At 40.3% G+C, this 25,291-nt stretch overlaps 1 long non-coding RNA gene across 1 annotated transcript in view; it reads right to left on the minus strand.

Annotated features, from left to right (window-relative positions):
* The window catches only part of LOC117054212, a 59,004-nt gene extending 40,782 nt beyond the window's left edge, over positions 1–18,222 (minus strand). Inside the window, exon 1 of the long non-coding RNA XR_004427462.1 lies at positions 18,116–18,222. This is a non-coding gene — a long non-coding RNA (uncharacterized LOC117054212). The remainder of the gene's footprint in view (positions 1–18,115) is intronic.
* Between the last annotated feature and the right edge of the window lie 7,069 nt (positions 18,223–25,291).

Raw genomic sequence — 25,291 nt, forward strand, 5'->3', positions numbered from 1 at the left:
TTCTTATTTGCAATAGCTGTTTCGGTTTCCAAAAATTAAATTGCATGTAATTAGTGTTCAAAACATTCCGAGCATTTAAAACAACTTGCATCATTATTCCACAAACAATAAACAGGCAACAAGTTATGTATATGTGTTGCTATGTTGCTTTTTCAATTTGATGCACCCAATCTGCTGCATTTCTATATCCTGTATACCTGGTCAAAAACCACCTCTCCGAAGCTCCTGTTTGCATAGGCATCCATGTAGGCTTCCCTCAAAATGCAAATATATTTGGAGATGCAATTTTTGTCAGGATTGTGGTATGAAGGCCCTGAAATTGTGCATGTTTTCCCATGGCTTCAATTTACATAACAAAAAGGATGCACTTTCCTATCAGGTCCAGTTTGGCCCCGATACTTTCTTCACAATGGCAGCAAACCAGATAATGAACCACTCTATATTATTAGTGCTGCATATATTTGCCACAAGGAAACTGTTTCTGACACATGCAACATGTGCACCAAGTCTAACCTGTGAGGGATTCCAGGAATAAGTGTACGTCTTGCGTTGAAATTACATATCCAAAGTCATTAGGAAGGAACCATGGGAGTGCCCATGATGAGTCATTAACTCTTTTGATTCACTGAGTACTGGTTTGTTTTTTCTAAATCAAATCTTTTCAGACTTGACTTCCTCAGGTTACTTTCCCCACACCTTCCATAACCCTTTAAAAAATACATTTTGTGTAATTTTTGAGGGTTCTTTTGAATGGGTGACTGTCAAGTTATGTTGCAGTGATAAATTCATCCTTTGACATTGTAGTATTAGTTTCTGTCAATTTATGATGGTTTATTATATATGTTTTTGTTTTTCTATACATTTTGACTCAAGATTCTATATATGAAAACTGGTATTTCTCAATGTCATGTGGGGGAATTCAAAAATCTCTTCATCCATGATAGATTTATGAAGAGAACTATTGCTCCTTTATTTCTTCGTGACATATCTCAAGATTATTGAATGTGTTGGCTTCGAGGCTTGATATTCCAACTTTATAGGAAGCTTATAATCTTGGGTGTCCAGGTTTTATAAGCAGCTCCCAAGTCAGCTGCCTCTCATCTTTAGATTATTGCACTGATAGCCTGTTTTAATGGGGTGGGGAGGATATGTTTTATTACTAGCACTATATATCACTATATATTGTGAGAAATCGCTATATGTGAGGAACTTATACTTGAAAAATGTTCTGCCTCTTCACTCTCAGCATAGCGAAATATGACAGAGGGTTTTCAAAAACATCACTCCTCGGGATTTGCTACCTATACATTGTATTCTCCATGTCAAGAATGCACTAGTCAGACCACATCTAGAGTATCCATCCAGCTATCTTGACACTGTTTTAAGAAGGATATAAACAGGTTCGGAGTAGAACAGCAAAGATTGCCAACGGTATGGAAAACAGGTCCTATAGGAAAGGCTGTTTAGCCTGGTGAAGAGAAGACCGAGGGAGACCTGATGGTACTCTTTCCATATCTGAAGGGCTGTCGCACAGACGAGGTCAAATCCCTGTTCTCTGCTGCCTCAGAGGGCAGGATTACAGCTAATGGGCTAAACTCACAGAAAAGTAGATTTAGGTTCAGCATTGTTTATTTCTATTTACTTGTTTTAAACTATTTGTAGGCCACCTTTCCAGGCAATGTTTGTCAAAGGCAGCCCACAACAATAAAAATACAAATATGAAACCATCAAGTCCACTCCCTCCCACCAGTGTGGTGGGAGGGAGTGGGAGGGAGAGAGCCAGTGTGGTGTAGTGGTTAAGAGCGGTAGACTAGTAATCTGGGGAACCGGGTTCGCGTCTCCGCTCCTCCACATGCAGCTGCTGGGTGACCTTGGGCTAGTCACACTTCTTTGAAGTCTCTCAGCCCCACTCACCTCACAGAGTGTTTGTTGTGGGGGAGGAAGGGAAAGGAGAATGTTAGCCGCTTTGAGACTCCTTCGGGTAGTGAAAAGCGGGCTATCAAATCCAAACTCTTCTTCTTCTTCACCAAAATAAATGCAGCAAAAATGTACTTGGCCAATTAAAACATCCCCCCCCACAACACTAGTATCCATGGTGCAGTCAATAAAATATCAACCAAGAATAAAGTTTCTATAGAGCCTTCCAAACTCCTGCTATAGATCCACTGGCAGGGAGTGGCTCTGAGAGTGGCTCTGAGCACCCTTAGCAAGCTGCAGATCCTAGGATCCTTGGGGAAAGCTTTGACTGTTTAAAGTAGTATGATACAGCTTTAAATGTATAGTGCAGATGGAGCCAATGTCTCTCGCAAGGCTGTCATGTGAATTAACTGGGTGGGTAAATACATAGAGTAAAAATAAATGGTTGTAGGCAATGCTAAGCACACATAGTTCCACTGCTGCAACAGGACTTGTGTTTCCTCTCCTCCCCCTCCTCATACACCCCAAATCTACCCTAGATGAACCCCCAAACTCCCAGGACCTGATTTGAAGGAGGGAACAGGTGAGGAAGAGGAAGTTTCATTGTGCACATGGTAGTTTGTTGTATCAGCAGAGCTGCATTGCTACATACGGCCCAAAGAGTAATACCACCAGCATTTAGGCAGAATTTTAAAAGCTAAATGCTCACCCAGGCATTTGATGGCTAAAATATACTGTTCCTAGCAAACTATGAACATAGGATATTTGTTTGTTGTTGCTTTCTAAAAAATATATTTTGTACTGGTTTGCTGTTTTATTGTTTGATAGCCTGGGCTTATGTGGGAGGAAGGGTGGGATAGAAAATTAAGAAATAAATAATATAAACAGCAAGCACAGGTGTTACATCCGATTCTTCCTCCTCCCATAAACACACACACACACACACACACACACACACACACACACTATTACTGCCATAAAGGTAGCCTATCTTTTTTTCTTGTTTATTATGAATAATGCTGAAGTTTGGAAACTGCTTCATTTTCTCAGGTAGGCAAACCAATAGAAACCATCCAAACTCTACCCACAACAACATATACCAGAGCAAAAATTGCCTTTTTCACACACACCACATATATTTTAATTAAGAACCAAATAGGAAGAAGGAAAGAAATAGCGAGTCACAACTACTGTTCACAATACCTATTGTATTGCTAGAAAACATTCAATTATCACCATGATTGAAAACAGTAGGGAAAACAGGGACCTGGCTATGATACATCAGAACAAAAAATGACTGCAATGCAGCTTGAATTCAGCTCTGTGGTAGCATCTCTGCTGCACCATCCTTGACTCTTGAACGAATGTCTTTGCCTGTTTAGTTTAGACTGACTATACCAGAAGGGATGTAATAAGCTGCTGAGATAATATAATAATAGGTTTGCAATCTCTTTGCCACCACTGAGAATCCAGGGGCAAAGCGACTCTTCATTTTTGACAGAGCCTGTGGACAGAAATCTTTCAGTGACCAGTGGGGAACAAAATAATGAAACTTTCAATAAACTCTGAAGGAAACTCTGGATGAAGAATCTGGATAATTTTGTTGAAGCACTTTATAAATAGGTTAATGGTTGGTTCACTTGTTCCACCTTAACAGCTGGCTTTAGGTTTACATCCTATTAATTTTCACATGAACTCACATGTCCCCCAAAGATAAGTTCTACCTGGATGTTGAATATATCACCTCCCAAATTCCAAGGTACTAAAGCTAACAGGAACTCCAAGGCGAATTGTTTCTCCGAGCCCCCACAAGGGGCACTGAAGGCCAATTCCTCTGTGAGAAAGAACCAAAAGAAGCAGTAAATACACCATCACACACCTTCGCCCGATTCATCTGGTCTGTATCCCACGCTCACACCACCACAGTGATTATATAAAACCAACTGTCCTGTGAAATAAAAGGAAGCAGAGTTCAGCTGATCTGCCCCAGACCCGGTCATGTGAGGCCAAGTACCTCATGTGAGAGAACCAGGAAAAAGAGAACATGTCTTCTTCTGGTTCAACTGGATTGACTACCCCTTTCCCTCACCCCTCAAGTAATCAGTCAAACTGCTTTGTAGCCAGTCATCCATCAAGCAAAGCCCAGCACAGCAAAGCTGAAGCAATGCAAAAGACATCAACACACAAGGGAATGTGAGGGAAAATCTCATTCAGTAAATCTCATTCAGTTCACCAGGTGAACATTCCTCTGAGCCATCACCAACCACTGATACTCTTCATAGAGCATATCTGGCTATGGTGATATAGTAGGAAGTTGCCCTTTACATCTTTTAAGATAGCTGGGAATAATAGCCGGCTGAAGGAAGTCACTCTATAAAAAGAAGTAACAAAGCAGAATTAATTGGTCTAGGCATACTTGTTCAGTGTTGCTATGGTTGTTGCTTCTTATTTTAGAATAAAGTCTTTGTGATCTACGTCTGCTGTGATTCTTGGACATAGCACTAGCACATAGCTGAACTATGGTTTCAAAAGAGAATTAGACAAATTCAAAGATGATCAAGCTATCAATGGTTATTCCTCAAGTTGCCTATAAGCTGCCTCTAGGATCTACTTTTTCACATAGTACACAATAAACTAATGGGGTTCACTGCCACAATATGTGATGATAGCCACTAACTTAGACTGCTTTGAAAGTGGATCAAATACACTGAAAATAAAGCTAACATTGGCTACTAATCCTGATGTTATATACAACCATCTTAGGAGGCTGAGAAAAAAACATAGGAAAGGGCTACTCCTCTCATGTTAGGTTAGCTGTTGTGAGGAACAGGATACTTGACTTGTCTTTAGTCTGATCAGCAAGACCTTTCTTATTAATGCCTTTGCATGTGGGAAAACCTGAAAGATTTCAATGGTATGATCTGAATCTGACCATAAACTGATTCTGAATGGTGGTCTATCTAGCCACACATTCTCAACATTCTAAGTTAATATTTAATTAATATTAAAATCAGACCTGGAGCCATTACAGCGGAGAGTGTAAGACTGTGTAAAACCAAGATTCTTCCCCAACCTCTTTTCCAGTTTGGCATTACAGCTTGTAACTGGGACCTACTCCTTGGAAAAGTTATGTTACACTATTCAACTGCAGTCTTTCTATGGGGAGATGTGTATCAGTTTTCCCCAGTCTGCTTCCCTTTCATTTTATGATATTTGCTGTTTGAAGCATGGGACCCTTTTTCTAGAAAGACAAAACTTGGTCTTATTAAAAACTGAGAAGATCGTTGGCCCTTTGACAGAACTACGGATTCCCTTAATACTAAAGGATAACATCTTATCTCACAGGCAGGATTTTCAGCTCTACATCTCACTTCTCCTAAGTCTCCATCATATCTATGCAGAGTTTTTCTTGCTGTTTCTCAGATCTGATAATCCATTTGTGTAGACTACTGTTGACTTAACACTTAAAGGGGTTCAGAGGAAACATAAAAAAACACCACAGCATTCTGGAATATTCTATGGGCATGCTATCTCTATTTCAAATTAAATGCCTGCTTCACCATTACTTTCACTCCCACTCTCTACAATGATAAAATTGCTTGATTCATAAACTTCATGTTGACATTTTATTACATCATAAAAAGATTGAGTGCTGTTCAAGGTTATATCCTTACATCTGTCTGACCTATAACTTATCTGGAATTATCTTATTTCTCTTTACAGACCAAAAGTGTTTCTTTCAGAAAACTGAAGAGACTGTGCTTTTCCAGAATAATTTGCCAAGTTATACAGAAAGGAAGACTATTTTCTGTCAGTCTGACAGAATACTAAATGGTTTACTGAAGGCCATTTCAGTTGTCAAATTCCTTAAAAAAAACACGCCAGAATTTGAATAATAGCATAGCAACCTCTTCCACTTTAGATTGACCTGATAAAATCCCCCCTTTCCTTTATTGTAGTTAAAGGTCACTTCAACATACCTTTAAATTATTACAGGGATTCCTGAGTTTATTTCATCGCCCCAAACTGGGAACTCTAGAGCAAGAATGTGATTGTCTGGTCAGGTAGTCATGGAGCAGCCATGTTGGCAGCAGAGTAGAGTGTCCCCCGCCCCCAGGATCCAGGCAATTCAGAGATGGGTTCAAAAGCTTACCACTCTTTGTTAAATTCTTCCTCCTAGAGGCCTGGCATACAGATCAGTATGGATTTGTGGGCACTGCATCATCCACTAGATAAAGAACTACACACGGTCATGTGGGTGATGTCTACACCATCTGAGTGAGACGTGGAATGTGGGACGAATTCATGCTATCGGTCGTGTCATGTATTACAGCCAAGAGCCTTCTGGTTATATCATCATACAACTTGGTTAAAATGATCTAGGCAGGCAAAAGGGAACCATCCTCAGCCTTACATGCTGATTGGACACACTGAAAGCTGAATTCCCACAGATGGTGGTCATCGGGTTGGAACTCCTGGGGGGTTTGGGCTGGGGGGGGGACATAAACCCTGGCATGGTCAATGAAGCCCAGAGAAGGTCAACAAAATGATTCATTGGAAGCTGCTAGTTCTCAGAGAACTGGTGAGGCAACATCCATCAGTATAATTCAGAAGAGAGGAATTCTTTGGGCTGGGAAATGTGCATCTCTCTGGGGCAGGCAATGAGGCCTTGTTGATAGACATTCACAGTGGTCTGTGTGGATTTTTACAGGAGCTTTAGATTTGGCAGTGAGTTGGGGCATTCCCCTCAACTCTTGTGGTGGGAGAGGCACTGGGCCGGATCCTTAGGAGGTAGGAAAGAGAAGGGACATCCTGCCCCATCCCATCAGGGGATCACCATTAGGTAGTGCTTTCAGCCCATAAGCCCATTCAGGGGATATGGGTTACCATTGACCTGAATGGGTTACCATTTACCTGACAGGGTCCATGGGAAACAGTTTGTATCATAAGGGGACTCCAAATTTTGGCCAACTCTCATCCATCAACTGGCAGCATATCCAGCAGAAGGCAGGCTGGTTGATCATTTGATATGTGCCCAATACCCATGCCAAACTTATTCTTCTGTAAACAACAAAGTTGTATCCTACGGTAATTTTAATCTAACACTGGGTGTCTTGGTCTTTACCACCTGCTCCTCCACCCCATGGCTTTACTGTGCCTGAAGCCACAAGGAGACCAGCTTCTCAAAAAGAGTTTTTCAGGGCCAAACAATATGCAATAGTTCTAGATTGTGTGTGGACTACATAGAAAAAAGCAAGTACTGAGTCTCCATTGATTCTAGAATAAAATATTGTGCATACGCAACCCTAGTGTCCAATAAATACGTATCATTTCTATCATTTCCCTAACACATACATCTTAACATGTAAAAAATCATAATGAAAAATGAAGTTGAATTTACTGTTATATGGGGATCATAGGTGTAATATGAACCCTGTCACACTAAGCTTATACTTCACAAAGAGTCCTTCTTCCACCACAGATTTTGAGGCTGTTGCAGCTGTCCAGATCAGAGTTACTACCCAGATTCCCTGAAAGCAAACTGAGGAAATAGTGCATCAATATTTGCATCTGACACAATGCCCTGCACATGGTATTGTTTCGGGGCAATGCAAGGGCAGGGAAATGGCACTGTCACACACACAAGGGATGGTGAAGAATATTCAGAGAAAATTCTACAAAGTGCCCTTCCTTTTCTTGGGTGAGAACTAGAAAAAATATCAGAGATTTTTTTCTATTTGGTTTAAACCAATGTAGCCCAGAACTTTGAGAGTACATTTGCACATGGCTTTATTTAGCACTATTCTATCATGATACATTCAGTCAATATAATGAAGAGCTAATACCTTGATCCTAAACATGTTTATTCAGAAGTCCACTGAGCTCAAGTGTGTAGAAGTCTTTTGCTCTTGTTTTGGAGACAACTTTAGTAATTTGTAAAGTTCATTAAAAATCAGCTCATAAATGTGTTGTGTGTGGAGAAATAAATGAGAAATGGAAGAAGGGACATAATTTTCATGCTTGTTATACTAACTCAACTTCCATGAAGGTTTTGCCAGTGATGATGACCAACTAGATTATTATCCCTGGGCAAAACACAATATATAGTAATGTATTCTTAAACGCTGAACACCAGCTAGCACCTTCTGAAGATAAGAGAGATGTGTTGCCATGAAAGCAGAAACTCATTATGATTAACAACCTTTCAGCATCTCCAATCAAAGAAGGAGCCTAATAAGAAAAAAAATGGAGGAAATATTGAAGCTTCTACAAAGTAAGAAAGATCATTTGGTGCCAGTCCTATTTATATACTTTTAAAGCTACTTAATGTGATGCAAGAGAAAATAAAAGAGGAAGAATGTAGCTAAATCTGGAGCAAATAGCAATTCTGGCACTGAGAATTAGGGGTGCCTAAATTCCAATACTACTGATATATCACTCTCTCACTGCTTCCCAAATAAAATATAGATTTTGTTTCAACATAGTCTTGTAAATTAATTTGCTTTGCTCAGCTGCATTGAACATGTTCACAGGTTAATGGGTAGAGGATCATTCCAACAAAGGACTGCACACTGAGATATTCTGCAGGAAATAACAATATTTATAAACCCTAATGCTCCCCAGCAAACAAAACAACCACTCTCAAGCTTGTCCTGTACACATCAACCACCCAGACACCAATTTAAACTCTAAATTACAGGACATGTTACCCTCATGGTGTTCAGCTGACCTGAGATTTTCTGTGTAATTGTGCTAATGGAATCAAATTGAAGCCTGTTTTTATTAGTTTTCCTGACTCTAAGAGGATAAGTATGTAAGATTTCTGGTCATTGAATATCACAGAATTTGGACAGATTTGAAAACAGGATTGAACTGTATGTCTTGAGAGGAGCTGGGAAAGTCAAAAGATATGGACATCCAATGAAGCAAAATGTTGAAAGATTCTGGACAAATAAAAGAAAGTGCCTCTTCACTCAGCACATGGTCACCTAGATGGCTTTAAAAGAGGATTAGACAAATTAATAGAGGAGAAGATTCCCAATGGCCACTAACTCTTGATGGCTCTGCTCTGCTTCCAAATACCAGTTGCTGGAGAGTGATGTTGTTTGTATCCTAGAGTTTGCGCTGCACTCCCACCTGGTTCCTTTGGTTACTGGCTCCTGCTTCCTCTTGACTGCCTGTTTCATCTCGCACTTGGATCATTTCTGCAAGCTTGCTTCCCTCCCTTGGGGTTGCTCACCCATCCCCTTGCCATTAGGAGAGGTTCCAAAACAATTACGTTCTTGGAGAGGAAATTAAAGCACTGCCTTAGTCTTAAAAGAGAACTTTCGGCTTCCCAGTGCGGCAAACAGCAGCTTGCATATTTGATGTCTCCAGTGTTAATACTAGCCAGTTGGTTTCAAAATGGTTGCTTTCTTGCTGAAACTATAGGGCAAAAACGGTTTCTCAAAGAAACTTTGTGATAAAGTGGGGGTAGACTCGAGATGATAGGTGGGTTGGATTTATTTATTTTTTTGTAGAGTATATTCACTTCAGTGTAAATGCAGAGACCAAATGAGCTTCCTTTAATTTCCATAATGAAATTGTTTTTGTAAAGTTAAAAATACTGTAATGAGGCCCAAACGGTGTGCTTTCAGAGGCTCCCATGGTGAAGCAAATGAGATTTTAGCTTGTCTAATTGGGCATACTGCAAGCTGGGCTTGATGCTGTCCTCAGCACAGGATGTCTGTTATCCCTAACAAAAAGAGGTCTACAGCTGTCAGCATAATACTATACGGCTTTTCAGGAGCCAAGCCATCAGGCACAGGACTGCAGCTCTGACTGGGACCACCCAAAGGGAAAGATCAAGTAGAGAGTAGCTCCGCTCTTCCTTGATTAAGAAGTTATTCGTAAGGTAATTTGTTTACAGCTATCAAAGAGAGGCTTTCAAAGCAACTGTTGAGAATTCCCAGAATTCTCTGAAAGTATTTTTATTTGATTAAGTAATGAATATGGATGTTTTATTCTTCCCTCTCCTGTGAATTAAATCTCATTACCTGTCAACACAGGTTTTTGGAGCCTTACTGTTCCTGGAGAAAACTCAAGCTAGAAAGCATTGTGCAGTTGTGCGCATTGCTGAAGTCTGCTATCTATCATGCACAAGTCCATAAGCCTGAAAGACCATGGAATGTTTTTATATAACAATATCAACTAAAACTTTTCACATCTGAGATGTGTGCATGAAGCCATATTATCTGAAAATGAAGTGCTCTAAAGATCTGAGTTCAAAGCAAGCTTGGGAATTGTATGCTACTACTATGCAGAACACAAATGAAAAACAGAATTCAATAAAATGAGTGGAAAATCAGGTCAGTATGGGTGTTACTCTCTCCTGACAAGCAGCTACCTCTGATGACTATATATAACAATGTGTGAATCAACACATAAAGGAGGCGATTGTCTTCCCCAGCCCTTTGAGCTAGAAATTCCCAGAGTTTGTCAAGGCCAGATTCCAGTTTCAAGTTTGCTAATGAATACCCTTCCAAGTCTTTACATTTGGGTCCGCCATATATATATATTGTGTGTGCATATATAGAGTTTTATATTGAATCATACAATAAACGTTACCAAATAAACTATCTCGTCTTAAATGTACTGTTACAGTAAATGCAGCATTCAGAAAGCATCAGAGGAAGGATTCAGCATTTCAAATGGAGAAATTATCATCCATGTTGTTGTTCAGTCGTTCAGTCGTGTCCGACTCTTCGTGACCCCATGGACCAGAGCACGCCAGGCACGCCTATCCTTCACTGCCTCTCGCAGTTTGGCCAAACTCATGTTAGTAGCTTCGAGAACACTGTCCAACCATCTCATCCTCTGTCGTCCCCTTCTCCTTGTGCCCTCCATCTTTCCCAACATCAGGGTCTTTTCTAGGGAGTCTTCTCTTCTCATGAGGTGGCAAAAGTACTGGAGCCTCAACTTCAGGATCTGTCCTTCTAGTGAGCACTCAGGGCTGATTTCTTTAAGAATGGATAGGTTTGATCTTCTTGCAGTCCATGGGGCTCTCAAGAGTCTCCTCCAGTATCATCCATAGCCTCTCCAAAAACCAGTATGGCATCAGGAGATTGGAAGCCTTTAGTTAACATGTTTATAAAAGTCAAAAGTGGAAACAAGATTGTGTCAAATGCATCAAGTTTGCTGTTGTCACCTTTCCATTAAAGCAAGATGCCAAATGCAGCTGGACCAGTTGTTATTGGAGAAGTCAGGAGACCTTTCCCATTGTCCTGCTACAGTCATTCTGGTGGGCACAATCAGAAATATAAAGAGATCCTTATGAAGTTGTTTATAGTAAACACTGAGAGAAGAACTAAGGAAGATGACTTGGGAACTGGTTGGCGTGTAATCTGGGGATGTGGTTGCAGATAGAATCCCAAAAGTGAGTACTGTACATTGGGACAAAGTCACTGTATGTAGAGGTAGACGTCTCAATCAGTGCAGTCCCTCTAGCAGTTGGGTGGCAATGGGGAGTTAATGAAGCTCCATTCTAGTGAAACAGCCCAGGCATCTGCAGCAATGTGAAGATGGTCTAAGTTATAGCAGGATAACACACAATCCATTTGTACCACTAGATAACATCTTTATTACTTTCCGAGGCTGCTGGCTATTAACTAAGCAAAAACAAAGGCACAAGTTTTGGCTATGTTTTGGCTTCTAATTTGTTAGTGGAAATGCATTATTGCCTTATGAATGTTGTATTCTAACTGGTGTTTAAGTTGCTGTGGCTTCATTTACAACATTAATTTTAAAACAACTCTGCCAAAAATGCATTGGAGAAATTACGTGCCTTTAATGATGGCTAAAACCAGTAACCAGCTAAGGTTTCTCTCTCTTTTTTGTGATTGTGGAAATTAACAGTGAAAATCAGTAACCAAGCTAAGGTTTCTTTTGTGATTGTGGGAAATCTTGAAATGCTTTATTAATTTTAAAGGACTTGCTTCAGCAGAAATTCTCTGAGACTCACACTTTATATAATTACTTAATTGCTACCTTCTACTAAAATTATTCATGATATTGCTAGTGAAATGTTTCAACAGTATGGCATAACATATAAATTTAAAATGTGTGCTATGCACACCTACTGACTATCATGGGAGAGGGTATTAAGCAATATATCTGCATTACGGTTCCTTCTACAACATGTCAAAACACTGACAAAATGTGGAGCGTGAAGCTGAGGGCAAATGTAAGCACACTAAACCTAATTTGTTGCTGGCACTAGTCATGGAAATGACTATAATTGGCAAGTGGTTACTGATTTTGAGAAATAATTGTGCTGCCATTATCCAGAGAACACTGCCAAAATCAGACATACCTCAATAAAATACATATATGAATTTCTTCTAACATTTCTATTTACTTCAGGTTGCCATTTGCCCCTTTTTTTCAATTTCACTTCATTTTCAATCAGTCATTCTTTATATGATTGAAACTAATGAATGTAAACAATTAAATTTGTTATTTTTTCAGACATGGTTTGGATAAACATATCTCAACTTGATAAGCCAAGATATGAACAAGTATTTCCACTTTGTAGCATGAGTGAACAAACCAGCAAGTATTACCAGCAAGTATTTAATTACTGCAAAACTATGGTTACTAGCTTTCAAAGCGCTCACAAGATTAAACCGACTTCAAACCATGGTTTGATATCCCTGCATGTTCTGAGGCTGGCAACCAGAGTTCCCACTTTGGCCAAAATGGGAAATTATGGTTATTTTCTGGTTTGTTTGCTTGCACCATGAAGGGAGGGTTGACGGTGCTGCATGCCTGGGCAAGAGGTTGTTTCATATTTCCACTTATTGAACTATGATCATCTAAACACTGCAATTTACAGTCCCCATCCAGGTTAACCCACCAACAAAAACTCACATGACTGGTAATGCTATACATCTGCATTTGCATCTCAAAGCTAGCAGCCAGTTCAATGGTGCACTGATGAGCAGAGCACAACAGGTATGAAATGCACATCCACATTAGCTAAATGTACAGAAGGTTGTTTTCTGCATGTAGGGCTCCTTTTCTATAGTCAGTCAGCCCAAGGTTTATTACGGTCAACCAACAACACTCTGTATTGGAGAAATTGTCTTTATGTTCAACATCATGTGGCATCTGGTCATGTGATGCCAGATGCAGGAAGATCCAACAAGAAAAGGTAGTGGGGTGGCATAAAGAGAGAAAGGGGAATTTCCCAACCACCTTGGACCTTGGACCCCACCCACAACTGGCTTTAGTCTCAACACACTGCCAGAAAGTGGCCCCCCAACAGATTACATAAGAATAGCCCTGCTGGACCAGGTCAAAGGCCCATTTAATTCAGCATCCTGTTCTCACAGTGACCAGCCAGATGCTTATGGGAAGCTCACAAGAAGGACTAGAGCGCAACAGCACTCTCCTCACTTGCAATTGTCAGCAACTGGCATTCATAGGCACACTGCCTCTGACTGTGGATGTACAATATATCCATGATGGCAAGTAACCAATAGCCTTATCTCTAATGCTCAAACATATCTCAGATTACCTAAAATGGAATGCAGCCCTCAACACCAAAAACCTCTGTTCTACTTCCATTTGTGTGGCATCAACGTTTGTGGACTACAGCCTACTTCATCAGATGCATGGAACGTTACCTTGAGTTAGCAGGTGTTTGTAAGATACAAACACCTGCAAACACTTGTTAACTCAGGATAACACTCAATACATGTGATGAAGTGAACTGTAGCCCACAAAAGATTACTCCATAATAAATTAATTGGGCTTTGAGGTGCCTCATGAGTCTGTGGTGTTTTTGCATCAACCAACTAACACAATCTCCCTTCTGGGAGTTCTCTGCAGTGTATCTTTCCCCCCTTTACTTTTCTATTCTATTCTTTTCTTTTCTTTCCTTTTCTTTTCTCTTCTCTTCAAAAGTTAATTTTAAATAGACTTTATAAATGACATTTCACTGAATTATTTTTATGCAAAATGCTTCAGGCACCAGTTAAGAGCTATATAAATAAAAATGATTAAGCAATTAATATTAACAAAAAGGAGTTACAACTGCCACACTGCTGTGGGCGGTGAATAATGTCACACTGATGCAAGATTTGTTATGATATTAGTCAATTAAAGCTCTGTCTATAAATGATCTTATTTTTACTATTGCCACACCCACTTCCTCTAAACAATCATAAATTGCATTTTGGATTATTTGGAATAAGACCAGTGTTGCTGTTGTTTAAGTTCAAGGGCCAGCATTTCTTCTGTAGCTTCTGAAGTGATTGAATTGACTTTTCTTGATCATCCAACATTTAGTTTCTCTTAAGTTCCAGTAAAAGAGTTTACTCCTGAAGCCTTTCTCACAAATGAGTATACCACAAGGCTGTGGAGGTTTAGGATCAGAGTTTTCCTTCTCCTAGATGAAGTATCTTCCCAGGTTGATGAGCCCCATCTGCCCCTCGCTTCCTTCTACAGAAAGTGCAGAAACCATCTTCTTGATAGTGGGACCCACTATTGGTCTTGTCTGATCAATCCGCCAGACCCTGTCTTCGCATGCATGGGAAGTCCCTAACTCACCGAGGGTTTGAGGCCCATCTGCTACCCTCACCTGGTTTAGTCAGCCAGTCGAAGTTATTCCTGGGGCGTGTCCGCTGTCACATGGCCTACCAGGTTCAATTGCTTTGTGGAGACAATTCTAACAGGGGAAATGGAGAGAGGGAAATGAGTAACGTTCTTCCTCCACTCCAGATTGCCCTCGCCACAAGCAGTTTGAGCAAAGAAAAGCTGCTCATGGTGAGGGCAATCTGGAGCAAACGGGTCATTTGGGCTACAGCTGAAGGCATTTGCATACAATGTGCACTTTGGGCCATACATGTACTAAAAAGCACATTAGGGACACAGAAACATGTTCTATTTTTTATTGTGGGTTAAGAGCAGCAGATTTGACAGTAGGACCATCTGCCATTACTTCTCTTTTGTATCATGATGCCAGCCCAGTCAAAAGCAATTAAATGTGTTTTGCCATTAAAATATGGAGATAATTATGATGAATTACAGTTTTAAAATGGCCTTCAAAATTATGCATATGCTAGGTATATTCCTCACAGCTACTGAGGTAAAAAAGAATTTTAAAAAAATCCTGCCCTTGTGAAATATTTCATCTATTTTATTAATGATGTTAGCTCTGTAATGAGGTACCTACAAGGAAGTTTCAGAGATGAAGAACCTGACAGTCATTAGCAATCTATTTATAACTCAGAAAGTTTCTTTGCGAAGGAGATAACAGAGCCACAGCATTCTTCTTGCTTGCTGTTGGACAAACTATACATTGTCCAAAGCTCTGTGTTGTTATTTTTCATCATGTCACAAAATCAATACAGTGAAAAAATACCACAAAGAAACGGCAAAAGGAGAGAAATTATATCTGTTTTCAATTAGGTAGTCCTATGAATGTGTCTTCAAATATTATTCATAATTTTAATTAAAGTTCTTTGAACTCTGTCAAAATTGTACAAAGCCTTCAGGCAATCCTTTCCACATCAGGTCATGAAGAAACCCTGAACATCTGCTGAGGATCCCTGTTTGCTACGCAGTACTGCGCAACATGCTCTAAGCCCTCATTTGGCTCACTGCTGCCCCACCCCACTTCCAGACACCATTGGCTTCGACCATTTGTATGGAATGCAAAACCTTGCTCGATGCCGTCACATCAGCATCTCATATATTTCATGTTGAGCCTCAATTACAGATGAGAGAGAAATTCAATTCAGCTGGCATTTAAAGGTGAACCTACATAATTCACACTTTCCGAAATAAAATGCAAAACAAAACACAGCTGTCCTTCAAAATTCACACTTCTCTGTATCTCGCAATGCAGTTCTGCATATGTTGGTGAAAACGACATACATTATATACAGGGAAGATTGCTTTGCAAAAATGTGCATATAAGCCAAAATTGTATACAAATATATGAGAAATGAGCACTGAAATGAGCACTTTAAAATGAAAAATGGGGAGAGCTGAAGACTGGAAAAAGAAGAAACATAAAAACCAAACCTGGCAGATCCACACATCCCTAGCCTCCATGTAACCCCACAATCAAAGTGGGGACCAAAGTAAACAATACATCAAATCCATAGGAACGTTGGAAGCTGCCTTATATAGGTCAGACCATGGGTCTATCTAGCTCAAAAGTGCTTATACTAACTGGTAGCACCTTTTCCAGGATTTCAGACAGGGGACAGGGGACAGGGAACCTGGGACCTTCTGCGTGCAAAGCAGATGCTCTACAGCTGAGGTACAACCCTTCCCAGGGCCAGCCCAAGACATTTTGGCATCTGAGGCAAACCACAAAATGACATCTCCCTCCTCCCCAGCCATGCAAGAACAGATGGGCGGAGATCTACATCGGTAACAAGGGAGGAATAAGGATCTACATCGGGAATGGGGGATCAGACCAGCAGAGCTTCCTATCGATCAATAGGTCATTGTAGAGGTGGCATGGGGGGGAGGGCTGCCGAGGAGGTACCAGATCCAACCTCCAAGGATCTCACCACAGCTGTTGCTGCCACCATGACAGCTGCTGTGGGCAATGCATTCCTTGGAGGCCAGATCTGCTGCCCCAGGATCCTGCCAACTGAGGATGTTGGCTCACCTTGTCTTATGAGTGTGCTAGCCCTGACCCTTCCCCATGCTTATTAAAGTAATGCTTTTTAGTTTGGGGGAGTTACCGGATGCAGGATGCACAGAGGGGGAAGATTTAACTCTGCCCTCTCTGTGCCACAGTTCTAGTGGAAACCCCCTCTCCTTGCAGCCACTATTCTTCTTCCCAGAAGGAAGCTCAATTTGTGGCCAAGGGCAGCCTCCTTTCCTGTAGAAACAGCAGCTTCCAGGGGTGGAGAGTTCACAGGGACTGCAACACAATTTTCATTGGGACCACAACACAAATGTCGAAGAATACTATTTGGAATATCAAAAAATATATATGAAAAGGGGTGTTGTGTAGAAGTGCATGACTTGGTTCAAAAGAAAAAGTGCAATGCCAATCCAGCTGCCACAAAAGATTACTTAGGAAAAGACACACAATCTTTGTAGATTTCACTGCTTTATTTATTAAAAAAATACAGTGACACTAAGGTGTCCTTTGTTTGTGTGTGATTTTAAAACATTGATATAATATATTCCATCTCACTCCACTGTTTTTGGCTTTGTCGTCCTAGTTAACAGCTGCCAATGCATTGCCATACTTTTTACCCCCTGGCAGATCAGGCAAATTGCTCCCAACAGGACAGCTGCCAATCAACATAATGGCAAAAGGTGTTAGGTGGGCAAGAAGGATCAGTCTTCTGCGCACAGAACAGTGAAAAAGCTTTTCAGAACACTCACTTTCAACAGACCAAGGCCTGGGGCAATTTTTTTTTTTGGGGGGGAGCCCTCATGTTAACATTTACCAATGTAAATTTAGTATCTCTTCAACTTCCATAATTAATTTTTCAAAATAATGTGAATGTTTTAATAAGCAGGCTATTGCTATATAATTTTTTGATTAGGCATTCATCTGAAAAGCTCCTTAATCAAATACTATTGAAGAAAATCAGTGTTCAGATTATCTGTTCATTTGCAAGGTTAATTTTTTCATGCTATTCTGAGAACTGCTTTTTATTATTTGGCATAGTACATGGTATCTGTGCTTGCCCTGTATATTAATTCATTCCATCAACAATTTCAAAGGAGTCACTCAGGATTTCAGGATTAAAAATCTCATATCACAGAGAATTGTAGCTTGATGAGAAAAGTCTTTCAGGCCATAAATATTTCTGAAAAATACTGTTTCACCAATGAAATATTAATCAGGATGCTTCTGTTACATGAGTCATAGGGAAGAAAGAGTTTGCACCTCTTGCCGTATAATTAACTGACTCACAACCTTTGACTAATGAAAACACTGCATGGCACTCAAAAGCTTCAGTTTTATTTAACAGGATTGGTTATATATATATATATATATATATATATATATATATATATATATACACACATGAAACCACCATCACTCTGATTTATTTATCCATAATCAGATTTCGAAAGCAAGTCATTATATTTTAAAAGTTGCCTAGAACAAAGTTATCCCAAACAGATGAAATAATTAAATTTTACAAAATTTAATAAGAAGAATTTACCTTACCTTAGATAGAGCTTTGAATCTGTCTATGAAGGAAGGCAGAGGTTTCACACAGACATCTTGTGAGCTTTTCTGCCCCATGAGGATGAGAAGAAGAGAAGTATTTCTTCTCCCTAGTTTGCAAAGGGAAAAGGAAAAAAGAGCAAATACTCAGGAAGAGTTAAATATACAAGGAGTTTAGGTTTCAGTCAAACATCGACATCTTTCAAATATCATTCATAACCTAACAAGTTTGTGAAGACGTTTCACTGAGGCAGTGAGAACTCAGACACTGTAGGACAGCCTTCATCGATGGTGCCCTCCAGAGGTTTTGGATTACTGGATGAGACTGAAGGGAGTTGTAGTCCAAAACCTCTGGAAAGGATTCAATTCTCATATTAAGGCAAACCAATCTAATCTCAAACAGCCCAAAACAATACACAATTCAAAATGCGGCTCTCATTCAAAATTTGCACTTCTCCGAATTTTGCAATGCAGTTCTCTATTCAAAAAATGTATACAAAAATGCATATACAAGGATAAAGTGTGAAAAAATGCATATATTAATGAAAATAATATACAAATGTTTATAGATATTGTGGAAATTTTATTAGGGGAATGATATCATATTGTGGGAAATTGCTTTGCAAAAATTGTATATCAGGAAAAATGGGATAGAAAATGTATTAGGAGAAATTCACACTGAAATGCTGAGGCAGGACCTTTTAAAAAAAAAAAATAAAAACTGAACATTTATTTGTTAACTGTTAATTATTAAAGATAACATCCCTTTGATCCTTTGCCAAGTCATCATTTTTCTTAGTCACTGCATTACGAAGTGATCCAAGATGCGTGTAACCTCACCCCGCCCACTGCAAGCTGGTCTTGCTTCTCAATAAACAAGCAGCCCTCGTGACCAATGGGGAAGGGGTTATTAGCATGCAAGAGCCAATCAGAACACAAGCAAGCTACTCTATGCCTGCATTTTCTGTATGTGAGAGGCAAAAGTTACAGTCTGAGACCCAGTTTTAGTTTGATAGTTTCATTCATTCATTCATTTACTGATTGATTGATTGATTGATATTTGATTTCTTTCCGACCCTTCACTATAATGTCCCAGGGTAGGTTGCAGTGATTTAAAAACACAAAATAATTTTAAAACCAATCACAAAACAGAAGAATTGAGGCTGTGATTCAAACCCTCCCCCCTTTGTGCTGGGCTATGAGAGAGGGGATGGACTGGACACCAGCATCTCTCCACCCAGTCCTGTCACTGCCCTCTATCTGCAGGACGATGCCACCATCCCACACCCAAAACACTTTGAGCAGTTCACACAGGGAACTGCATGCTGGTGGCATTGGATCAAGCCCAGTGTGGACCCAGTTGCTACACTAGCTTGAGACTGGTGTAGCTATTTGCCTGCCCACCATCTTCTGCCAGTAGAGATGGCAGAGCTGCTCCATTCAGCTCAACCACTGCCTGTTTGGGCTTTGGTCTGTAGAGCAGCCCAAGTCTGTAGAGCAGCCATCAGTCCAGCAGACTCCAGTGAGATGTATGCACAATGGCAGGTGCTAAAAGAAATGCAGAAAAGGAAGCGTATATAAGCAGCAGCAGCCTGGTATGGATAAAAGATTTATCCACATAAAACCATTTATCCAAATAACAGAGCCTGACTTAACAATAATACCCCGAATTGTTGCTGTTTAACTGCCATTTAACAGCCACACTCTAGGGATGTGTCCAATCAATACCCACACTCTTACTATTGCATTGCAAATCCCTTTTATCCCAGGTAAAAGCATCATCATTTAATCTTTACGTGATTCTTGCACATATGCACTGCCTCCCCCTGCAACTGGGAGGCAAATTGATGGGGGGGCATTTGCATCATTGCATCTGTTCAAACGTACTCCCATCAGTTTAATGGAGCCTTATTACATCAGTTCAAGGAGAGAACGTTGAAATAGGAGTAAGAGTAGCCATGTTCTGGGGTTATAAACTCACCACACCTAGCTTTAGCTGCAATCTCTATTTAAATTCAACTTGCTTTTGTTTTGTTTTTGAAGAGGTGGTTCTGAAAATAATGGCGGAAGTGTGGGGGTAATGGCCAGAAAGAAAGCCAGCCCATGGCACAAATCAAACAGTGTTTAGGACTAGTTTACGGTATTAGCAAAATGTAGCCAACATCTGGAGGGCACCATGTTGGCTACCCCTGCTCTGATTTATTGTTAATCACAAACATTGCTAGGCAATGCCCCATCTATATTGACAAATGCTTAGAAATCCAGCAGTTATTCATTGGATTTGAGGCCAAGACAATTTAAAATAAATTGACTCCTCCATCACAATTAGAGGGCATGGCAATCACAATGAATCTCATTTGCATTGAGTTGTAGCCTCAAATATTTGGGCGCCGCAATGCAAGCCCTATGGGCATTTGAAAGGCCTTATGACTTGTGGGATCAGGAAATCTAGAGCGGGGAAACATGAATTTGAAATTGTGCGAAAGGTTTTGTTACTCAAACATTTATTAAGTATTCATCAAAGTAAATAGGTTGAGGAGACCCTCCAGGTTGAGGAGACCCTAGGAAAGCTCCCTCTGGTGGGACCCCTTTGCCATTGGGGGGCCCCAGTGGACTTAACTGGCAGTGAACAGCAGTACTCCAAATTGCCCTAAACTTCTTAGCCCCAGCACCATTTTAACTTACCCCAATGGCCTCTCTATAGTGTTGTTCTGAAGCAATGAGGGTAATTAAAATGGAAAATAATCCTACCTGCCTGTTGCTAATCAGAACACCAGAAAGACTTTGATTGGTGTGAGGGGGGAGGAGAAGGTTGATTTACATGGCCGAGCTTTCTGGAGAGCTATAACCCCCTTAACATCCCAAGGATACCCAGTACTTATGCTGGGACAGAACACTAAGTGTCAGTAAAGTATTCTGAGAAGCTAAAGGTATTGATGTTCATTAAGTAAAATAAGCAGGGCTGACTTTAAATAGGGATGGTGACACCTGTCCTTTGAGCACCAAATATACACTCTTTCCAGTGAGTTCTGGCTGGAAAAAAACCCTGTTCTTAACACTCTAGTAAGCAGCTCTTTCAGATTCTTCCGGACAACATTCCAGATAGCATTGCAGGGGGGGGGGCATTTAAAAGAAATTGTCACATAATGCATTTTAGAAATCCTGAATTATTCATCAGTTGTTCATAAATTTCTGATATTTTGTGAGAAAATATCCCCCCGCATACACCAGTATGCTAATGGGCCCTTTGCACAGAAGGACTTCTCCCCTTAATTTTCCAATCCTGCATCCTTGTGCTGAACTGGAGGTAGTTTTGTTTTTTAAACTAAGAGGATTTCTTTCAAGCCAAATTTGTATTTTTTTGTTATTTATTTCCTCCTTTCTTCTCGCAGCATCATAAACAGCAGCATGGAATAAATACGGGGAACTGCAAAACAGCTTTACTTTACAAATGTGGATTTTAAAGACCAAACATTTATGTTAAGAAATAAAAACACCCCCACAGTGCTTAAAACTGCAGAACATTTGTAACACACTTAAATTGTTTTCCTTTGCTAAAATGTTTTTCAAAATACATTGAAATGCACTTTTCTGCAATGCATATGAAGAGGTGGGAGAACTAAACCTTAAAATCAAAAAACGTTTCATCATTTGTAGCAGAATATGGATCCACAGCAACATCCTAATAAGTTGCCAGAAACAGACTTGGTATTTAATTTAAAATGCATGTTTAATTTATGCAACAAAATGTGTTTTCCTCTGATACATTCCAGGAGGAACTTGCAGACTACACTCTGACTGCAGGAATCATAGATAAGATCACCTTCCAAAGTGCTCTGCAAATGCATCCTGAAAGAAAGAATTGTAGGAGTCACCCCAAGAGCACCTGATAGGTAAATTTGCAAGAACAGGGAGGCAGATATGACTCTCGCCAAATGATGGAGCAGGATTTTTCAGGCCAGGATCATCAGCCTTGGGTTTTTGAGAGGAGGTCAAGGGGAGAGGTGCTATTGTAATATTTTTCTCAAGGTGCAGGACTCCAAAGGATGCCTTTGTGTGGGTGTTCCTAGAGTTGTTGTATGATAATGTCATTGCAAATCCAGGAAATGTGTTGTCATTTTCTCAGCGCACAAGGAAAAGTAAACGCAACATACAATTTCCAAGTAGCCTTTCTCTCTAAACTGACAGAAGCATTCCTGATTCACCTTGTGTTAAATAGGAAAATAAGCACCTAGTCCCCTTCAGAGTACACTATAAGCTTTTTTTGTTTTTAATTATAATAATTTCTTGCTCTTAACCTCGATGGGAGCTAATTATCTTGCATAAGCTCATATCAAATTTTCAGATACTTTAATTCTGAAAGGTGCATGAGTCAGAGAGAAAGGAAAAGTCAGGAGGATAAAGAATGCTAATAAGTATGTTCAAACAGCCAAAGGAAAACACAGATATTATATTGATATTTAAGTTTCCAAAAGAAGCACATGATCTCTTATGATTCACAGGAATCAAAAGTAGCCTGGAAAGGCTGGTTTCCCCAGACCCATCAATCTTCATTCTCTCTTCAACCCTCAATGCTACACCAGCTGTCTAATATTCGCTCCGGTCTGAAAAAGGAAAAATTGCACAGGGCTTGCTTGTTCCTTGCTATTGTGCCAAGAAAACAGCAGTGCATCAGCACATGACACCATTGGGTTCACTGCTATTGTCTGTCATGCTTAACTATTTTCTCCTGACCTGGACCTCCAAGCAACACCAAGCCAGAGGCACACTTAGGCGTTGGTGAAACCTGTTTTGTTGCCTGAGGCAAAACAGAAAGGTGCCAAACCCACTGCCACCCCATCACCAAAGCCTTGCTTACCAGGGCCATGTGGTAGTTTCCAGTGGGATTCCATGGTGTCTCACAGCACTCTCGCAACACCTTGCAGAGCTCTATGAGATCTTGCCAGTAGCAACTCTGGCGGTGGTGACGGAGGTGGGCAGGCAGGGTGCCCGCAGGGGTGCTGCCCTGTGGGATTCTGCTGCCTGAGGTGGGCTGCTTCACTCCTCCTCATGGACAGCTTGGCTCTGCAGCCTTGGGCTGATAAGAGTTGGAGTCAACAAATTCTGGAAGGCCACAGGTTTCCCACTCCTGGATTTGACAGGCTTAAGAAATCATTTTTGATGGTGAGTTAGTTGTTCCATAACAAGATGGCCCCATTATAGCCTGCACCATGATTGAATCCCTGTGCTGTGTTTTGGTCTTTCCAGTAGGCAGCAATTTCTGCTCTGTGGGGAGATGATAAACTAGTTCCTGGTATGATGCTTCTGCTTGGTCTTCTGGAAAAGCATCCAGTAATGCTCTTCTAAGATCCATATGAGTTAATATGAGAGCCAGTGTGGTGTAGTGGTTAAGAGCAGTAGTCTCGTAATCTGGGGAACCGGGTTCGCATCCCCGCTCCTCCAAATGCAGCTGCTGGGTGACCTTGGGCCAGTCACACTTCTTTGAAGTCTCTCAGCCCCACTCACCTCACAGAGTGTTTGTTGTGGGGGAGGAAGGGAAAGGAGACTGTTAGCTGCTTTGAGACTCCTTCGGGTAGTGATAAACAGGATATCAAATCCAAACTACTCTTCTTCTTCTTCTTCTTCTTCTTCTTCTTCTTCATTGTTCTGTGATGTTCAGCCTCAACATTTGCCTTTCAATAACATTAATAACTGGACATGAATATCACATGTGGATACAAGCCCCATATCGTCTCCAACAACTGTTGGATCACAGGTTGAATAAGTTTTTGAAACTTGACAGGGTTGAAGGTGCTAGCTAGTTAATACCTTCAACTCTTGGCAATAATGAATTTCATAAGTCTACATGGAAACATTCACCCCACTGGGGTTTATTAAAAATAAATATTGTTCAACTGCTGCCAGTTTCCCAAATGGATTTTATTCCTTTAGAAGTGCCACAGGTGCCAATTTTTAAGTGCCAATTTTTGTAACATGTTGGGAGGTTGAAACAAGTAACTTCTCAAAACTAGTTAACAAATGTGCTACTGTCTGAAAGAAAATCTTATTGCTTAACCATGTTGGGTTACTTTCTTAAAAGCAAACTCCTAGGTTTTCTGTGACCAATTCACCTCTCTCTTGCCAGTCATTCATAGACATAAACACAGAATTGTAGAGTTGGAAGGGACCATGAGGATCATCTAGTCCAACCCCCTGCAGTGGCGATTGAACCCACAAGGCTGAGCTATCCGTCAGTGTTAATATGAACTTTCCATAACCTGGCACCCATCTACTTACATTAGCCACAGCCAAAGGCATGAAGTTAGGGGAATCTGGTCTATATTTGCTGAGGAACCTCTTCCCTTTCATGTAGGCTATATCACTGAACATCACAAATGTTGCACATGCTGAAAGGACCCTAATATTTTATTGCTCACAAGAGAGCAGAACTCTATAGATTGCTTCATACCCAGATAATAAATTCTCAGATATGCCAAATTTATGAAAGCAAACCTTACCAGAGTCAACTGCAAAATGAATTACCAAGTGCCCTGCTCAACTTATTTCCTACTCTTAATTAAGATAAAGCAAGTCCTCTCTGAATTAATCTTTAAATAGCTTAATATCAGACATTAGGGTAGATCACGTTATTAAAAATTATATGATCTGGGTCAATAGCAGCAATCATTACAAGGGTTATGGAACTCACTTCAATGGCAGTGTGTAGCCTGTTTTCTCTACCCCTTTCTGCCTTTGATAGAAAAGGAGGATAATGATCCTGGGGAAAGAACTGTTAGGGCAAATTATCAATGGCAGACTTGCAAATTTCAGAAGCACCCTATGCGACGCTAAAATTTGCTGCCACCCCCTTGCTTCTCATGCTCAATTCGACACTATTGCTACAATGTATATGAAGGACTACACATGTAAGATGTAACAGAGGTGCTGTTTGTAAGGAGGAAGATGTGGTCAGCTGCAAGAATTATGTAACAAAGATTGACAGATGACAACTGAACACTAAATAAGAAATGATGCTGCTTTGGGAGGAAACAATCAACATATGTTTGCAACAGGAGCAGGAAACCTGATTTTAAGAAACTGTATTAAATTAAAGTAATTTGGTTGGATTTGTAATCATTTGGAAAATTAATATGCTCACTCTGAGGCACGTTCCTGGTTTGAATTTTGCTTTCACTG

This window comes from Lacerta agilis, chromosome 10 (assembly GCF_009819535.1).
Source record: "Lacerta agilis isolate rLacAgi1 chromosome 10, rLacAgi1.pri, whole genome shotgun sequence".
NCBI lineage: Eukaryota > Metazoa > Chordata > Lepidosauria > Squamata > Lacertidae > Lacerta > Lacerta agilis.